The sequence below is a fragment of the Vombatus ursinus genome, unplaced genomic scaffold, assembly GCF_900497805.2.
Source record: "Vombatus ursinus unplaced genomic scaffold, bare-nosed wombat genome assembly UNPS02012991.1, whole genome shotgun sequence".
NCBI lineage: Eukaryota > Metazoa > Chordata > Mammalia > Diprotodontia > Vombatidae > Vombatus > Vombatus ursinus.
This window is the reverse complement of record NW_020952769.1, coordinates 15,478-34,843: the sequence shown is the minus strand read 5'-3', so window position 1 is coordinate 34,843 and position 19,366 is coordinate 15,478. Positions and strand designations below refer to the sequence as shown.

At 43.7% G+C, this 19,366-nt stretch overlaps 1 long non-coding RNA gene across 1 annotated transcript; it reads right to left on the bottom strand.

The window, feature by feature from the left end:
• Window positions 1–1,736: 1,736 nt before the first annotated feature.
• Window positions 1,737–6,992, bottom strand: LOC114040346. The gene is made up of 2 exons (XR_003568764.1): window positions 4,855–6,992; window positions 1,737–2,766 (listed from the first exon to the last, which is right to left on the bottom strand). It is a non-coding gene; the product is annotated as an uncharacterized LOC114040346 (long non-coding RNA).
• Between the last annotated feature and the right edge of the window lie 12,374 nt (window positions 6,993–19,366).

Sequence of the window (19,366 nt, the reverse complement as noted above, 5' to 3'; positions counted from 1 at the left end):
GGCCAGGATGCTGGGTTCTGCAGCATGTAGCCCCTTCCCCAGTTCCATCCGTTGGCTCCACAGCTTAATGACATGAAGCCAGTTGATCACAACATGACCCTGTTAATATTTTTCTAATGCCATTTTCACAAATTAAAGCATAATGCACCGATTACCGGGATGAAAGCAAAGACTCTGTGTCTGTCTGGAGACCGAATAAAGGAACGTTTGAACATCTGTTCATCCTACAAATGTCTTTAAAAGCTTTGATTTCCTCATAATCACTTGGTTCCACCATTTCACCCTTTTCTGAATGTGTATCAAACAGCCCCAGGACAGCAGCACACAATCCACGGTAATGGCTTGCTGCAATCCAAGGTCTCAAGCAGGCAGCAGTTCCCACTCTGGGAACAGAGAAGAGAAGGAAGGAGTCAGTCTGTGCAGCAAAAACCTGTCTTGGAAAATGAATGCTAGGGTTGAGGGGATGTTTGCTGTACGCTTCCCCCAACTCTCCACCCCTCAGCAATGCCAGAAGAAACAGAAAGCCCTTAAGAGGTAGGCCCAGCTAGGCAGCCAAATTCACATCCTCAGAGAACAGGGTTGGGAAAAGTTCTTTGGGACAAAGAAGGTCACAGAAGGAGTGGCAAGGTCTGAAAAGGACTAGGAACAATGGTTCCCAAAGAGCCATGCTCTGCACACAGTAGGAACTTAACAAATGGTGGTTGAATTCAATAAGGTGAATCCAGGAGTTAAAATGTGACCTTTTCCAAGATCCCCAAATATTTTTATCCCTACAGTAGAGGGAGTCACAAAACAAGCACCCTTTAAGAAAATGTACAGCTGTGTAAGCTTCTGCATCCAAGGATATTGTTAAATTAAAATATCATTGGATTCTCAGAGATGGATGGAACCTCAGATATGATTGTCCTTTAATGGGAAGGCCATCTAGCCACTGCTCTGCCCCTCGTGATCTGTGCCCAATGGAAGGTCACTTCTCTCTAGGTCTGTTTCTCCATCTTAACAGTGAGTTGGTATAATTATTTTGAGACTCCTTTAAGTTCTAATATTCTTAAAGATTAAAAGGTCATGGGAGGGAGGTCCTAAGCCTTCTCCCATCTCAGAGCCAATGATAATGTCTAACACACCATCAGCGCGTAATATGTGCTATTTGTTGTCTTCTTGGAGGTGCTCTTAAGTCTTTCATTTTCTGGAGGAATTGAGATACAAAAATGAACACTGGCTATGCAGATGTTACTATTATAGCTACTTGTTTCTTATAACAACAAATAAAAACAAAGCATTCTCTCCAGAAGGACTTTTTCATAAAGCTCTGGCCAGCTGGGACACTCAATTAATGGACATGCTCTACCTAGGAGAATGATTCTGCCACACCCTGTGACTGATGATGAGTGATGATGCTGGGGGCCAAACCAGGGGAGCTATGTCTTGAATAAACAAGAGAGAGGGCTTGGGGTTCAGAGGCAGTTCCTAAGAAGTAAGTTCCTAAGAACTAAGAGGGGAAAGGATGAAGTGGGTAAGACAACAATTGAAATAAAAATAATCCAGCGGGCAGGCATACAGAGAGACAGACAGATACAGGAGGCGAGACAGAAAGAGAGAGAGAGAGAGAAAGAGAGGAACTCTTCAGAAGAGACTGTGGGAAGCACTCTGAGATCATAGGACTGTATGATTGGAACCGACCTGCATTTTCATTTCCCCATCTGATCCCAATTAAACACCACTACAAACAAGAAGAGGGCCTGGACACTGAAGATTTATTCACAACCAGAAATCACAGCAGTCAGAGCTAGACCTCAGATATCAGCTTCTCAGTCCACCCTCCTCATTTTGTTCATGGTCTGAGGTATAGGAATGAACCTGGGGGCAGGCAGATTTCAGGAACAATGGCCCAGAGGTGGTTTTCCCAGACTGTGGTATTCAGGAATAATGCAGCCAACTCAGAAGATTTGAGCCTGATTCATGCTGCCTATTACCAGCTCCTAAACTTGGTGCCTCTTGGGAGAGATTTCTTATGGCTTAACCACACATAAGGGACAGACACTTCCCCAACAAGGTACTCCCTGGATCCCTAATAAAACCTTTAAATTGTGAAAAATGAAAGAAATTTACAAAGAGTCTGATTTATTTTGGACTTTTTCTTCTTGGTGCCCTCTCTTTCTCCTCTTCCTTTCTCATCTGGTTGGCTGTTCCCCTGGGCTCAAAAAACGGTGTTCGGGGAAAGGTTTACATGGGAAGTTATAAAACGATTACAAATGGATTTCTGTTCACACTAGAAAAGATAAGCATCCCTTCCTCCTCTGAACCCTTGTGAACCTCAGCCTCAGTCAGAAGGCCAGCTGATAAACTAGTTGGAAGTCTGAGCTGGGATGAAACCTTCAGCTCATGGACCTTTGGGCAGCTCAGCCTAGGAGGGGGAGTGTCCATCTGGAGGGGGAAGCAATTCAGAAGCCTTGAGGGAATCACATTTGATCAGTCTAGTTAGGCACTGGTAGTGCATCCAAGCAAGGGCCCCAGTCCCCATAACCTGAGATTCTTTGGCTGAAGGGCCCAGCCCAGTGGGCAGGACTGTACTTCAAGGAGACTGAACCATTCTCTTCTGGGCATCAAACACATATCTCTTGAAGTAGAGGCTGATGGAGATATGTTGGGCGGGATCACCTTTGCTACACCCTTCATCTTCCTTGGTCATGTCTCCTTTTCCCACCTTAGCCCTCTTCTTGGTGGTAGTAGTTGTTAGGAGCTTCTTGGTGTCAGGGTTAAGGCCATCTACAAAACAAAACAGAAAGAGATGACTTTATCCAAAAAGCAGAGTATGCCACTGAAGAAAAGCTGACTTGGCAACATCCAGACTTTTCAAATAATGCTACCTCACGTCCTTCACTGAAACCTTGTCCTCACTGTGGGACCCCAAGTGTTCTAGGCCCTAGCACTGGGTCTCTGGTCTCCTTTTCTTAAGCTGACATGGCTTCTATTTATACACCTTGCCCTTGGAATAATAACAGTTCTCATTTATAGTTTACAAAGTGTTTTCTTCATAACAAGATATTCTAAGTATTATCATCTTCATTTTGTATGATGAGGGAACAGGCTCAGAGTTGAAGTCACGTGCTGTAGCTATTAAACTGATGAGCTGGAAAACAGACCCTTCCAAGCCCAAGACCAGTGACCTCCCCACATTGATACATGCTCTCCGGGCTCTGCCATGGGGTCTCAAGGGTCAATCTCTCTCTAAAGCTAGGAGCCACCAATTATCCCACATATGGCCTTTGGCACAGCTCATCCCTCATCATTTCACTCTCCATCAAGGAGGAAGGGTGGAGTGAGAAGGGGCAGGAAGAAACACTGCACTTGAGAAGGGTTTGGGCTTCTGAATGTGGAGATCTCCCCTTGTCTTTGACTATTTTCAAAGGTAAGTTCCATGAGACTGATAGGAACGTGCCAAACCAGAGTGCTATCCAGCGGAGATCAAAGACAGCAGCCACTGGAGCCTCAGTTACGGCGGCAGGCAGAGGGAGGGCCTGCTGTAGGAGGCACTTTGAAATGGACCCTTTTCCTCCTCAAAGCAGAGGCCAGAGAACCCCGCTGAAAGCCAGTTCAGGGCTGCCTCTTCACTGAAACGTCGCTCTCCGGCACGGGGCCAATTTCAATTTCAGTTCAGGCATTTTTAACCTGTGGTGTCACATAACCTTATCTCAAACACTTAATCAGCTTTTTTCCCCCCCTGCACTGCAATCTGGAACAGCATTCTCATACATTGGGGTGAACAAAAAGGCTGAGATGCTTGTGAGGGAATACAGGAGGGCTCTCCCACAGGTGAGCTATAGCAAGGGGGTACTTAGTGCTGATTTCAACAACTCCACATTCTGGTTAGTTCATTGGCTTTACCCCGACTGGCAGCCGTAGGGTGGTACAGAAAGTCAGTACCGGAACTGGTTTCAAAGTGAACCACCCCCCATTTCCTTCCTTTCCCAAACTTTGTTTGCCTCTACACTAGTGGAGCTGGCTGGAGCACTGTCTCTTCCTCTAACTACTTGGAAGCACCCAGAGGCGCCCTGCCCCCGTAGAGTGCCCTGGCTAGTGGGGAAGGGCCCGTCTTCTGACACCACAGGTCATCTATAAGCCACTCAGTGTGTTCTTTATTTGCTCAGACTTGTAGGGTTTTAACTTTTTCACAGAAGGAGATATGTCAAACTCACAGACTACTATAGCTGGGCAGGTCCTTGGAGAGCATCTGACCCAACTCCCTCTTTGTAGGTGAAAAAACCAGAAGCCAGAAGTGGTCTGCCTAAGATCACAGAGCTGGAGCATGGCAAGACAAGAAGTCACTTACGCCTTCTGATTTTAAATGCACGGCTGCCTTTGAACTCAAATCCAGGGACATATGGGGATGGTGAAAAGTAGTATTACATTAAAAAGAAGAGCCCTGGATTGGAGACTCTCAAGCAGTAGTACATTTTTCTTTCTTCTTAACATTTTTCAAACATGACCCAATTGCACACTTTAACTATTAACTTTTCAGTAAAACAGTAAATGCAATTAGTCAATGAGAAAATTTACATGAAAGCACTCTGAAACCTGGAAAGTGTCAACCAAGGGATGGGCACTTTTTTTCTTTTTGCTGAGGCAATCAGAGTTAAAGGACTTGCCCAGGGTCACACAGCTAGTAAGTGTCAAGTGTCTGAGGCCGCATTTGAACTCAGGTCCTCCTGACTCCATGGCCAGAGCTCTACCTACTGCGCTACTTAGCGGCCCCTGATGGGCACTTTTTTTGTATCTGTCACAACAAAGTGCCGGGTACAAATTAGTCTTGTGATCTTAGGCAACTGATTCCTCTTTGGGCCTCAGGGTCCTTACCTGTAAATGGGAGTGGAGAGGTTGTAGAAGATGATCTACAGGTTCCTGTTAGCTCTGACCTTCTAGGTCTTACTTTTATAAAGGAAATATCTGAAGAATCATAGGCCATCTTCCTGGAGAGACATTGGACTTTCTCCAATCAAAACTGCAGTTACAACACAACGGCCATCCATCACTTGGAAACGTCCCTGCTCGTGTTGTTGCTGGGTTTTTATTGACAGAAGCAACTTAGTCAAAAATGGTCAGTTTCACTTCCTGCTTGGGTCAAATCCTAGCTAATTTCATACACTCTTCTCTTTTAAAAATTAACATTAAAAAGGCTATGGAAACATTATTTGTGCTGTGTAAAAAAAAACTTTCAGAATACAATTTTTAAGGGTGATACTTAGGACGAACTGGACTCTGTAAGAGTATGTCACAAATACTCTGTGTGTGTGTGTGTGTGTGTGTGTGTTTGCGCGCAGCGCAAAGCATTTTTTGGATCCAGGGTACAAGTAAGGGCAGCAGAGTAGAGCATTAGATAGAGTGCTGGGCCTGAATTCCAGCGCGCTGGAAACCTCCCTTCTTGCCCAGGCAACCCCCAAAGCCAAGGCCAAACTGTGTCTAATCTGTAGACTCCACACCCATTCCGTTCAGACAGGGTATTGTGCAACGGTAGTTAACAGGAGGGATGGAAGAATGTGGGAGATCCTACAAGTGAAACCCTAGGCTGCTGGCCAACCCCAGTTCAGGTATTATTAAACTCACAGGTATCTAAATTACTTAATCAGATTCCCCCCAGCCCTCATTCTGCAAACAGATTAGGTGGCTGGCATCAGACCCTGACAAATGGCATTTGCTGTTTTTTTCTCTCTGGTGCCAGGAGGTCTATGGGCTGAAGAGGCTCAGGAATACAGGGTGGCTCAAAGGGGCAGGCTGAGAGAGACAGGCGGGGGCACAATCTCCATTTCATCTACCTCCGTGGATTTCTCGCATTACACACAATGCATACTTTACATTTTATAAAACCAAGGAAATGAAGGGAAATATATCTGTCACCAAAGAAGACATCAGCCCTTTAATAGCTGAAATGATGGATATTTTTAGATGGAAGTCTAGTTTAACTTACTAACTTACATTAAGAGTCTAATCTCTCCTGAACAATGACTATGTTAGCTTGAATACACAGTGAGAAATCTGCTCCATTAATTAAGTGCTGTCTGTACTACTTGGATTTGGAGCAAATATTAATAGATTTCTTTTTCTCTCCATTGGACAATTACCTTATTTTTCCCAAGTTGCAAATGGATTAAGCTGAACAAGTCTGGGAGGACTTGTGTATCACAGCTGTCCCGGCTCTAGCGTCTATGTGGTAGGAAAGGACCTACATACTAACATTATTAAAGGATGATCTGCTATGGCAGGGTTGATCACCAGAAACTTCTCCGGCCCCATCTCATCCGTCACCTGCTATCACCAACAAACAACAGATAGGATGACTCTGGGCCCTCGCAGGGGAGGCATACAATCAGCAGCCTTTAATCTATCCCTTTCCTTGACTTCCTGACAGCTATTCTGTCGCAGCTATTCGTGCTGTTGGGACGGAGCTGCTGGCCGGCTACTGGAGCTGAGAAAGGATTAGAGACGGCTGGTGTATTTCAATCCTAGGAAGCGCAGATTTTGCAACATTTGATTAAAAGGCAGGGAATGGGGATGTGGCCTTAAGGAAGCAGCTCTGGATGCTTTATAGGCGTAAGGTGACCAAGGGAAGGAGGCACACCACTAACTTGCTTGTCTAGCTGTGTGCTGCTTTTCCCTCCTTCTGAGACATCATTCTGTCCCTGTGCCTCGGTTTCCCTGGCCTGGGCAGGACTAGACTCTCCCTGATCAGAGGCAGCCACTGACGACCTCAGCGGGAATAAGAGAGGGCTCCCTTCCCTTCTTGCTGCTCTGATCTCTCGTTACCAGCCCAGAAGGCCTGGACAGATTTAGCAATTTTCTCACATGGATTCACGTAGGCCAACAGCACAGTAATAATGGAACCTTCTATCCATGTGGGTCCTCAGAGTTTACAAAGCACTTTCCAATCTCAGTTAATCCTCACACCGGCCCTGGAAAGTCGTCTGGGCCTTAGGCATTATTGTTGTTGCTCAGCTGTTCAGTCACGTCCAAGGACCACATTGTCGATGGGTTTTCTTGGCAAAGATATTGGAGGGGTTTGCCAATTCCTTCTCCGGTGGATTAAGGTACTTGGGTCTTCCTGACTCCAGTGCTCTATCCACTGAACCACCAAGCTACTGGTGGACAGGCACTATTATCCCCATTTTACAGGTGAAAAAACAAAGGCTCCGAAAAGTTCAGTTGCCTATGCGTGACTATCAGTATGGCAGAAGGGCAGGATGAAGAACTCAGACCTTTTAGCTTCAAACCCAAGAGGATTTCCAACAGTGCCTCTAAACAACAAGCCACAATGGAAAAAGTGGTAATCAGCATGTCCACTTTGCAAATGGCCACCAATGTCAATCAACATTAGTATCAACACCAAATTCTCCCTAGACCAGAGGATTCTGCTTGTCATTCTCTCGCTGCCATATCCCCTGCCCTCTTCCCAACACCTCTACCAGGAGGAGTAGGAGTGGATAACTAATGATAAAATGATCTTGGGCTACCTTTCTCCGTGGTGTTACATTTCTCATTCTGCTTTTCAGCAGGGGGGCTCCCCACCTCGAGGAAATGGGTGTCCATATGCCTGGCCAATGGGCAGTGATTCTTCCTGAGGACCAATACCAAGCATCTGTCCATCCACGTGTAAAATATGCCCATGGAGGGCACAGCCTTAGCTCTGAGCCTTCTGGGTATTTTGGAAGAGGAGGAGAAGCATCAGCTTTTTTTGCTTAGAAGCTTGATATTTAGCTTCTTATCTATGCTCAAGTCCAGAGGGAGAAATCATCGTATCAGCAGGCACAGTCCTCAGCCCAGGAGACTCAGGTTTGGCCCTGCAGGAGGGCTGAAAAGTGGATTTTAAAGTCAGTCTGGATAAGTTTTTAAAAACCTTGCCTTTCTGTCCCTACTACTGAGTAAGCACGTGCCTGGTTCTTTCCATTCCCAGAGACCTTTACAGATAATAACTCAGTCCTGAAGATGCGTTCCTATAATTTTCAACAAGCTGAGGCTTAACTCTTCCCACATTTCCTCATGCTGCTCACAGATTCATAAAATGTTAAATCTGGAAGAGTCTTTCGGGGTCATCTAGTCCAATCCCCTCATTTTACAGACAGGCTCTTCCACCCTGCTGTTTATGCTCCCCATAGCACTCAACTGGGACCACAGTGGTCTGCCTCTAGCCACATCTCAAAGGTCCTGCTGAGCCTAAAGAATGGAAAAGAAAGGAGAGGCAAAGTCCATTAAATGGATTTTAAAGCTTTTTGCCTGATTTCTTTTAGGCACTGTGCACATCTCTTCAGTTAAATATAGGTGAAATACCTTTGGAAAAGATAAAATGCTACAAAAATATAAGATTATGTCATTGTTGTTGTCATCACCATCATCCCTGGAACACTCTGTTCCTAACTCTTCCTATAAGAATCCTACCTGTCATGAACCTTTCCATGAAGCCTTCCCTTATCCATCCTTCTTCCTTTGAATGATTCAAAATTCTGTGTGCCTCATGGCTTTATCATATTCTATTTTATACTGGAGTGATTTGTGTACACATTTTAATCACCTACTGTACCTTAAATTCCTTGAAGTCAGGGACCTGGTGTTACTTACCTTTGTAGGTGCCTTGCACACAGCAGATGCTTAATAGATATCTGTTAAATGGAGGAATGAATGAATGAATGATTATCACAGCCTTTACAGAATGGCAAGGCTGAAAGGTACCTTGGAAGCTGTTTACTACAGTATCTTCATGTCTGTGGTGAGGAAGTTAGGGTGCAGAGATGGCAAGTGATTTACCCAAGGTTGTCCAGTAAGTCAGTGGTCATCACTACTGGAATCTAGGGCTCCCAGTGTCCAGGCCACATGCTCTTTAATCAGAGCCTTCCATGGAAAATAAAGAATACCAATTTGCTCATCTTAGTGGTCTATGTACATGTATTTATGAGATAAAGTCTCTATTGTAACCATAGCAAAATGCTGCTGGAAAAAAAGGGATACAGACTTAAAAAAACCCCTCAAAAAATGTTGAATTAATTTCTTGATGCCCAGGAAGAACCAGCAGAGAGAGAAGTATCATTGGAACAGCAATACTGCAAATAGTATATACCCAATCTGCCCAGAATTCCAGACCACCACTGGCTTGTGGGAACTATAATCTCAGAAGAATGTCTTCAGTCAAGGCTACTGCAGACACATAAGCTACACTGGGGACCACAAGCAAGCAGCTGGAGTGGAAAACTGGATTGGGGGTGGGTGAGAGGTTGAGAAAGCTGTTTTTTCCAAAGTTCTCAAGAACAGAGCAGTCATCTATCCATCTGGAATGATTTGTATTAGTTTTCAGGACACAGCAGCCCATCAGGAAGTTCCTAACAGTGTCAAGAATGTTACTGGACTTCTCACTAACCAACAATATGTGTGATCTTCCCTAACTCCTACCTTCATGACAAAACCACCTGCCACACTGTCTTCCATAAACCTTTGACCCCATCTTTCTACACCTTCTCTGAATCCCCCAGCCATTCAAAGGCTTTTCCATCTTGCTAGCTTCTCTAGCTCTGATGGTATAGGACTCAAAGTCTGGATTCTTTTTGGAGCATCTATTGATCACTCGGGCCTGGCACAAGAATCCATCTTTTCTGGGAATGAAGGAGGCAGTTGAGAGGGGACAGAAAGGAAAAGACGCTCCAGGGTGCCCTGCAGCAGAGACGACCAGAGCTACGATTAAGGGCTAGAAGGGAACTGAGAGATCAGATCGTTCAACCCTTTCATTTTAAAGAGGCAATAAAATGAGTCCAGAGAGTAACCTGACCAAGAAAACACAGGTAGTAAACAGTACAGCGAGATCCAAGTTTGGGGGCCTGTCCACTCCAGCAGGCTGTCTTTCTTACCTCAACAATTCTTTCCAGTTTTAAGTCTGTGATCTGATCTTTCTGCTTTCAGGTATGGCAGAAACTCTTGGCTAATTTCCCAGTAGTACAAAGATGATAGAGAAATTCGTGATTGGAGATGATGGAGAAGGGACAGAAATGCTGTATCAGAGCCAATGGACTTGGGAGTCACAAACACTTCAAAAAGCTGTCTTCTGTGAAAGCCCCTTGGGGTAGATGCCGCCATCTTCTGGTTACTGAACAGATACTAGCAAACCCTAGGGAAGGCGGCTGAGGCTGGAGGGGGGAGGTGGAGAAGAGAAGGAAGAGGTGAAGAGACAGAGGCGGTTTTAAATCCGGGGTGCTGACCCTGAGTGAAACATAGCCCATGGCAGTTACTTGGGAAAATGCTTCCATCGAGGGGGCCGTGGCCCTCGGAAACCAAGTGCCAATTGTGCACAAAGACACAATGGCTTTTCCTACACTCTCGCTGGCGATCCTTGAAGGCATGTTTTGTCTCTTGGCTTTTGCTGCAAGTAATCAGGAAAGAATGCTGGAAAACAAAACAGTTTCCCAAGTGCTGCTTGTGGGTGCCGTAATTAATACACTCATCAAACAGTCCTGCAAATTGCTTCCAATTGCTGGCGTCACTTTCATGTCCCAGGCCAGACTGTCAAAGAAGGGTCCTCTTGTCCCCATTCCATTTACAGTGGGAAGTCCCAGCCTTAGCCACAGTGGGAACCAAGTCCTTCCCAAACAGTTCAGAGTAATTTGTACTGTAATAGGTCCCTGAGGTACACTGGCCAACTGAAAATGCTACATCATTTTCTGTCTTTTAATTAGAGGTTGTTAATAGATGTAGAACAACAGCAGCAGCAGAAACCAAGCCAAACAAAAGGAGGAGGCTTTGAGAAGCAAGGTCAGAAGTTTCCCTTCCTGGGCTAGGTTCTCCAAGAGGTGGGGGGGGGGGCAGGGAAATGGGATATGAAAGCCTGCAGCAGTTTGCCCTGAGGCTGTCCCTTCTCTCACCCTGGGCAGATGGCATCTGGGAGTCTTGAGGAAGTCTTTATCCTGATTAATGGCCAGAGAAGTCTCCATGTGCTGATGTTAAGTATTTGGGGTGCAAAGACTCCATCTTTGGGAACCCCAACCTTAATCTAAACCAGTAGAAAGAGAAACTTCAGCTCCATTCAAATGCTGGGGCAAACTCTAGGCAGGCATCGCTGTTAAGGCAATGGGATTGATAAATTCCAAGGATCAAGAAGCGTGGTTTTGACATCAAAACACTTCCATTTGAGTCCTGACTCTGTTAGGAACTGTGACCAAAGGCAACTCACTCTATGGGCCTTTGGGTTTCCTTTCCTGTGAGACAGAGATGGAAGAGATAATGTCTAAGTCCTTTCCAGGACTGACACTGTGTGATTCTGAGTACTGGCTGTGCTCCTAGAAGGAAACCCTCTGCCACTACAGATCACATCATTAATACGATGTGCCCAACCAGCTGGGCTCCAAGAAGGAGCCCAGGTGTTCCTATGAATCCTGTCACAGTGAGGAAACACAATTATTTCTCAAGTTCCCAAGATTAGAATGGCAGCACGGGACCAAGCTGAAGAGTGTCTCCCAAGTTAAATAGATGAGTTTTGATGTTATTACGGGCAATGTGGCAGTGGGGTGGAGGTAGGAGGGAGAGATAACACAGGATTCTGAGCAGGGTAGTGTTGTAATCACATCAGGAAAGTACTCTGGTATAGTGGGCGGGATGGATTGGAGCAGGAAGACCAGCTGTGGAAGAGATGATTGCAATAGCTCAGGTGCGAGGTGACGTCCTGAACTGGGTGTGCGGCAGTGGGAATGGAGAGGAAAGAAGGGATATCAAAGACATTGGGAATGACAGAATGGATGACTGACTGAACCATCTGCCAAAGGAAAGCTCTGGGGAGGAGGGAGAAGGTTGGGCTAGTAACGCGTCTCCGGACGCTATCTGCCACTCTCCCACACAACTGGGCGCACAATCACCTAGGTCTATTTGAGGCCAGCTCTGCTAACTGTGAGGTTTGCTCTTTACTTGGTTACTTGTGACAGCTGATCAAGTAGGAGGCCAGCCTCAGTACCTGTCCAGAGAAAGCCTGGCTCAGGGAGCACAGGGCTTTGCCCTGGGCACCTGGACAGAGGACAGAGTCCATACAGAAGCTCATTTCGGTAGCAGGGCACTTATTCTCTTTTTCAGGGCCTTTTGTCCCAGTCTGACTAGAGGTGGGAGCTTTAAAGACCAAGACCACTCCCTTGGAGAAGAAAGATGCTCTGTGAGAAGTTCGAGAGTGGTCACAAGTCAGCAGCAGAATGAGGCCTCTTGCTGCACCAAGGCAGATTGGGGGGCATCAGAGGAGGGAGTTTGCCCTTGGCTGCCTGGCTTGATGTCTGCAGGAGCAGCTAACATTTCTGTGAAAGAAATGCAAAAGCCAAACCAAAATTCTTAAACTGCTTTTTATGCTGAATCTTCACAAATATATGTAATATCAAGAGGAAAAGGGGGAAAAGTACAGGTTAGTACATCTGAACCAGAATTCAAGTTAATTTATTCAATTGCTTCAAATCAGAGCACAGGTCTGGGGCCCAATCTGTTAGTCCTGCCTCCATGGGGAATCAAGATGGCCAAGCCCCTGACTGAACATGGGAGTGAGTGACCTTCTCTGGGGTCCCCTTATTAAAGCCACCGTCAATAACAAAGACCTTACAATTAAAAAAAAAACTATTAGTTTATTTTTCAATTTTTATATATCTAGAATAGGGCTTTCAATGCAGTTAGGGGGAGGACCAGATTCTCCTCTCCTCCTATGTATATTGTGTGTAAACAAATATGCAATTTGCTTTAAAAAGATAAGGTGATTAAATTTTTATCAGCCTTGTACTCTGTTGTCACCACAACAAAGGGAATTAGGAAGAGGAGGAAGACAAAAAAAGCTTTTTATTTGAATTGTGCTCTCACCAAAGGTTCTCCACAGCACACTCGATGTTCTCCAAATGGGCCCTTTGATTGCTTTTTATTCAACTTGTTTGCATTTGGAGCAATCGCAAGGAAAGAGAACAGGCCACATTTTGATGTCTTAATGTTCCTTAATACCTCCTTTAATTTATATTAAGCTTCTTAACTGGGATGATGAATTCTTCAAAAACAAAAAAGGACCTTGTACAGAAATCTTTCTCACACCATGTAAATTGAAATTATAATGTATTCATGGTTTTGGAAGAAGGGGAGGGTGGGCAACTAGGAAAACATACACACACAAATACATTATTTGGAAGGTTCTTCATTAATAAAGAGAAAAAGCCCACCTTAAAACAGCCTGGACACCAAGCTAGCGCATTACGTGAATGGAGACTCACATAATTACAGGGAAAAGGAGGGGAAGGTAAGAAGGAAGGTGGGGCACCCAATGGACAGCTTTGGGTCCAATCTTTTAAATAAAGTTTTCATTTATTTAATTCACACACTATATAATTCATGCAGCCTACTTACTGGGTGGTTGAAATGTTGCTTTTTTGGTTACTACCAGGAAAAACAAGTTGTCAGAACATCTTAAATGTTTTTTGTGCTTTTTGTACCTCAGCTATCAAGCTCTGTCTTTTTGTCGAATATGTTTTTACACACATACAAATCCACCCATACACACACACATCGCAATCACTAGCTGTTTGCTCATACACACACATACATACGCTCACATACACACATATATACACAAACACACACAGACACACATACACACATATATATACAAACTCACACATACACACTACACACACACACAAACCCACACATACACACACACATCGCAATCACTAGCTGTTTGCTCATATACACACATATATACACACACACTGGGCACACACACAAATGGTCTCTTGAAGCTCCCTGAGGACAGGTGCTTTTTTCTTCCTTTTTCTTGTACCCCCACAGCTTAGATACAGTGCCTAACACACAGAAAGAACTTAATGATTGCTTGCTGACTGATCTACTGGACTGCTTTGTAATTCCCATAAGTACTTTCACATTCTATTAAGTGCTCAATAAGTATCTGCTGACCTGAACTGAATCACAAATAACCTAAAACCTGGGTATAAGAGAAAAATGGAGAGGCCTGGTAGTGGAACATCTAAGCCAGTTGAGAGAGGGACAACTCGGAGAAGTTTGACTTGAACCCAAAGTCTGAATGCAGGGTACAGAAACTCAAGTACTGGACAAATTGCAGCCCACAAGTAAAGAGTACCTTTTTATTGCTCAGTGTTTCAGTCATGTCGGACTCTTCCAGACCCCATTTGGGATTTTCTTGGCAAAGATACTGAAGTGGTTTGCTATTTCCTTCTCCAGCTCATTTTACAGAGGAGTTAACTGAGGCAAGCAGGGTTAAATGACTCGCCCAGGGTCACACAACCAGTAAGTGTCTGAGGCTGGATTTGAACTCAGGGAGATGAGTCTTCCTTATTCTAGGCCTGGCACTCTATCCACTGAGCCACCTAGTTTTGTCCCTGAGAGTACTTTAAGAAACCTTAAGTGAAAATGGGTATGCGCTGTGTTTAAGAATGAGCTAATCAGACCACTAAAAAAATGGTTTCGAAATGCAGATTTAAAATATATGATCTTTGCAACGTGTGTGTAACTAGGTAAGGAAAAAAGCCCTATATAATCTTGCTCTTTTTGTTAATATAAAGACATATGAGATAACATAAAAGAAGCAATTTCTTTTAATCACCCACATGAACTAAATTATACAATCTGAGATGGCCAGGGTGACAAGGAGGGATGAGGATGAATGGTCCCAGGGACTATGCATGTGAACCCAAGTTGTTCTTCAGCTCTTTGGTGACACATGCATCTCCCCGGGGATCTCACACATCTGTACTGTGTGCATGTACATGTTTATACCTAAAGTAAACATTTAAAAAATGGAAAATCAATTTTTGCACTTGGCAGCAAAAGGGAGTGAAGGTACTTCACTGCAGTGCTATTATCTGTCCTGGAAAGTCTCTGGATCCTTTTGGTGCTTGGAACTTAAACAGAAAGACACACTTGATACAGCATACGGACCTCTGCTCTGGTTATGCACTTTGAGTAACGGCACAATTCAGAGTCGGGTTCCAGGTATGTACAACCCATTCAACAAGACATGTCACTGGGGATGGAGATGGCTCCTGGCTAATGCCCTCCATGCTGATCACGAGGGGCAGTGGCTCCAGAATGGTTTGGCCATGAGGTAACACTGTTCTTACCACTGATAGGTAAGTGACACCTTATTTAGGTATCTGTTACTTTCCATTTTAATCCAACTCATCAAGGCCAAGGGGTTATTCTGATTATTGCAAAAGAGTAAAGTTTGGAATCTAGAGATACAAGACTGAATCCTGGTTCTGATACATACTAGGTGTATAACAATCAATCAATCAATCAACCAATATTTAAATGATTATTAAGTCCCAGTAACTATGCTGGGTGTGGAGATACAAGGACAAAAAGTGAAGGACTTGCTACTCTTCAGGAGTTAACATTCAGGAAGGTAATTGATATAAGCAGTTTACATATTAAGGATGTAGAAAATAAACATGAAGAGAATAAATAAAAATAAATACAAGGTGGTTAAACATAAAGTGGTTTATGGGAGCGGGGCGGGGGATCAGGAAAGGCTTCACGTTGAAGGCAGAGAGGGATTCTGTGAGGTGAAGATGATGAAAGAGCATATTCCAGGTGTGAATGCCCAGTGCAAGGGCACAGAGACCAGAGAGGAAGGCTGTGGTTGAGGAACAGTTTACTAAGCAGGGGAATGTCAGGGTCAGGTATTTTGGCAGCTATGTGGAGATGGGCTGCTGGGGGAAGACAGACTTGTGACTGAATTGTCTGGGAGAGAAGTGATAAAGGCTTCAACTAAGGAGGTGGCTGCATGAGCTGGGAGAAAGGGTCACAAGGAAGAGATGTTACACAAGCAGAAATAGTGAGATTTGGCACTGATTAGATACGTGAGATGATACATGGAGAATTAAGGGGTCAAGGATAAGTATCACATAAATATGAGCTGTTATCTGGACTATCTATCTATACACACACATACAGATGTATGGACACAATATGACATATATAACAGAATGTCATTATATATGTGTACGTACAAATGTATGTGTATATGTGTGTACACACACATATACATAAATACATGACAGAAAGTACAAAGAATTAAAATTACAAGTTAACCAGGGGGCAGCTAGGTGGCACAGTGGATAGAGCACTGATCCTCGATTCAGGAGAACCTGAGTTCAAATCCGGCTTCAGACACATAACACTTATTAGCTGTGTGACCCTGGGCAAGTCACTTAACCCCATTGCCTAGCCAAAGAACAAAAACAAAAACAAAATTACAAGTTAACCAAAGCACAATGGAGAGATGCACAGTGGGTATGTGTAGGTTGCTAGACACTACCAGAGAAGAGAAATACATGAACAGAAAGGGATCCATCATGGAGTAAGAAATAATCAATTACAGGAGAGCCCACATGTGCTCTCTTGGTCCTCATGCAATGGCAAGAGATGTAATGGAGGCCCCAGCACATTGGATGGCCCTCTATGTGGAGGATTTATGAGGACAAGAAGGGTTGTAATCTGCACTACTGGAGTGAGTACTTGATTGATGAGATCAATGGGTCCTGTAAAGTATCCTAAGTATTTATCATTATTATTATCATCCAGAATCCCACAGCTTTCACTTTCAGATCAGACAAAGCAAACAATGGGGAAAGGAAGCATGGTTTATCCTCTCTCTCTATTTCCTGCCAACACTCTCCTCTTGATGTTCACCTTCTCTGCCCATGCTGCACTCATGCTGGGGCACAAGACAGATCATATTCAGCCCTCTTTACTACTACAGTCAAGTGAAGAAAAGCCCTGGGAATGGAGAGATGACGGTGTTACAGTAAGCTGGTTGCTACCACGGCTGATGAAAATAAGTACACAATTCAGAGAGAGTCAGTATCTGACAAAAGAAGGTTCTTTTGTAATTTAATTATGGAGAACACAATGCTGACCATACTCCCAGCACCTGGGACTGCCTGACACCAGTTTTCAAAATAAGTTACCACGTGGAAAACAGTGTCAGCAGGCCACAAGTCTCTCCCTAACCCTCCCTACATTTCCCAGAAATATGGTAATGCTGATTCTGATTGCCTGTGAGCAACGCCAGTGTTGGGGATTGCATTTTCCTTCCAAATCACTTCTCCACAGCTCAGAGGCACATTTATTTTTGGCTGCACTATTAATGATCAGCAACTTTCCTAGGTCTTACCCTGTCCCAGGCGCTACACTCTATTCACAATTCACTTGTGTCCCAGTCAAGAACACCAATAAATCCTGCTGCAGAAGGGCACCAAGGTATGAGACAGACAAACATGACAGAGTAACAATAAATAACAGGTAACAATAAATGTTCATACAATGAACTTAAGTTAATTCAATTCAATTAAGCAGTTAATCTAATCTGCTCCTTCCAAGAGTTTTTTTGAAAGCTAGTTTGTTGACTGCTAGGGGAGAGAAAAAATTCACTTTTCAACTAAAACTAGAAGAGATCGATGACAATTACAGTGATCCATAATTTTGTTTGTTTCCTTTTTCCTGCACTTCAGTCAGTTACAGGAATCATCCTCTCAATCATTAGCTGATCTCAGAATGCTTTTTCATCCTCATCAGGGATCCTTTAAGCTGAACCTTTTTACTACCAGACAATGGATGCTGCTGTAGTCTAGTATCTATATCCTGAGAAAGTGGGCCCATGAAGCAGGCAGTAATAGCTGTAGGATTTGGAACTGTAAACGAATTAAGAAATCATCTAGTTTCAACCTTTCATGGAACTAATGAAAAAAGTGGGCTCCTCTGAGTTTTCTTTCACCTGAAGGATCTTTCTGACTATTGGGCAAAGGTTTATTCATTCAACAAACATTTATTCGTGTCTGCTACATGGAAACTTAGCAGTAGGGGAAGCAAATGAAAATGGATGGAAATCCCTGCCCTTAAAGAGCTTTCAGTCTGACCCTGAGCTTGCCAAAATCCAAATTATTTTAGAAACAAGCTAGACCTCTAGATGCCACAGAATGAGCAGGACAACTCTGGTCAGCACTTGGGATGAGGATGGGATCAGCTCAAATTGTACCATTCCCATGCTACAAACTGCCAAATAAATGTAATTCAGCAAACATTTATGGAACACCTATTATGTACATGGCAATGTGTTAGGGATGCAAAGATGAATCCCAAAGGGTTACTGTGAAGAAAGTGCTTTGTAAATTCTAAAGGACCATGTCAATGTGAGCTATTATTATTATTAATTATAAGACTGTCTTACAATAGTAGAATTTATAATCTACCAGATCTCAACTCCTTAGTCTGGAACTTATGGCCCCTTAAACTGTGGCACCAACTTAACCTTTTCAGCCTTATTTTACATTCTCTACATCCTCTCTGCTCCACCTAAACAGAACCACTCATTGTTTCCTAAAGCATATTCCATGTTTTCCTGCCTCCATGACTTAGCTTAGATTTTACTATGTCTAGGATGCTCTTCCCTGTCTTTTTCAATTTTTATCTATTGAAACTCCAGACCCATCTTGAATGCCCTGTCTTCTCTACAGCCTGTCCTTATCCACATCCTAGTGTGCTCATATAAGTGCCCTTTCTCTGAACATGGAGCCATGAATTCATGAAGCCATACAGAGGGCGCCTGAGCTTGCATACTGACTCTGCCATTGACTATCTGTGTGATCTTGGGAAAGTCACTTGACTCAGTTTCCTCACTTAAAAATGTAAGGGTTGTACAGATGGTCTAAGGATCCTTCCAGCTTTCACATTTTATGATTTTATAGCTATATAATATAATCACCTGGGTACTCCTCTATTATATTATAAACTCTTTGAGAGCTGGAATTTATTCTAGATGGCATCGGTGTTTTACACATAGCAGACAATAAATAAATATTGAATGAGTAAGCAGTCTTCTTTAAAAATACTTTCTTTTAAAGAAACAATGCCATTACATACACACCAAACATGGTTTTTTACAAAAAAAAAAAAAATTCCTTGTAGGCAGGGACCATACCTTTGGAATGTTCTATACATCTCCTAGTACACAGAAGACATTAAATAAACATTAAGCAATTTACAGAGAACAGAGGATAGGTCTCGGGATTTTCCCAGCACCTATTTCCTAATAGCATTAGCAACTTAAAGCAAGAGCAGCATCAGAAGGGTAAGGGCAGAAAGCATGTTACTGGGTTTTATGCAGGAGAAAATGGCATGGAGATGCAGATAGTGGATGGCGTTCACTCACTGGGGAAAAAGGACCATCAATTTGAGGAAAGCCAGATTGGGGGAAGAGGGATACTTTCTTTAGGATCAAGGAGCCCTGGACGCGCTTAAAAGTTGAAGAAAACAAATCCATGAGAAAGGTATAGCTGAGAACAGGAATGGGTGGGGC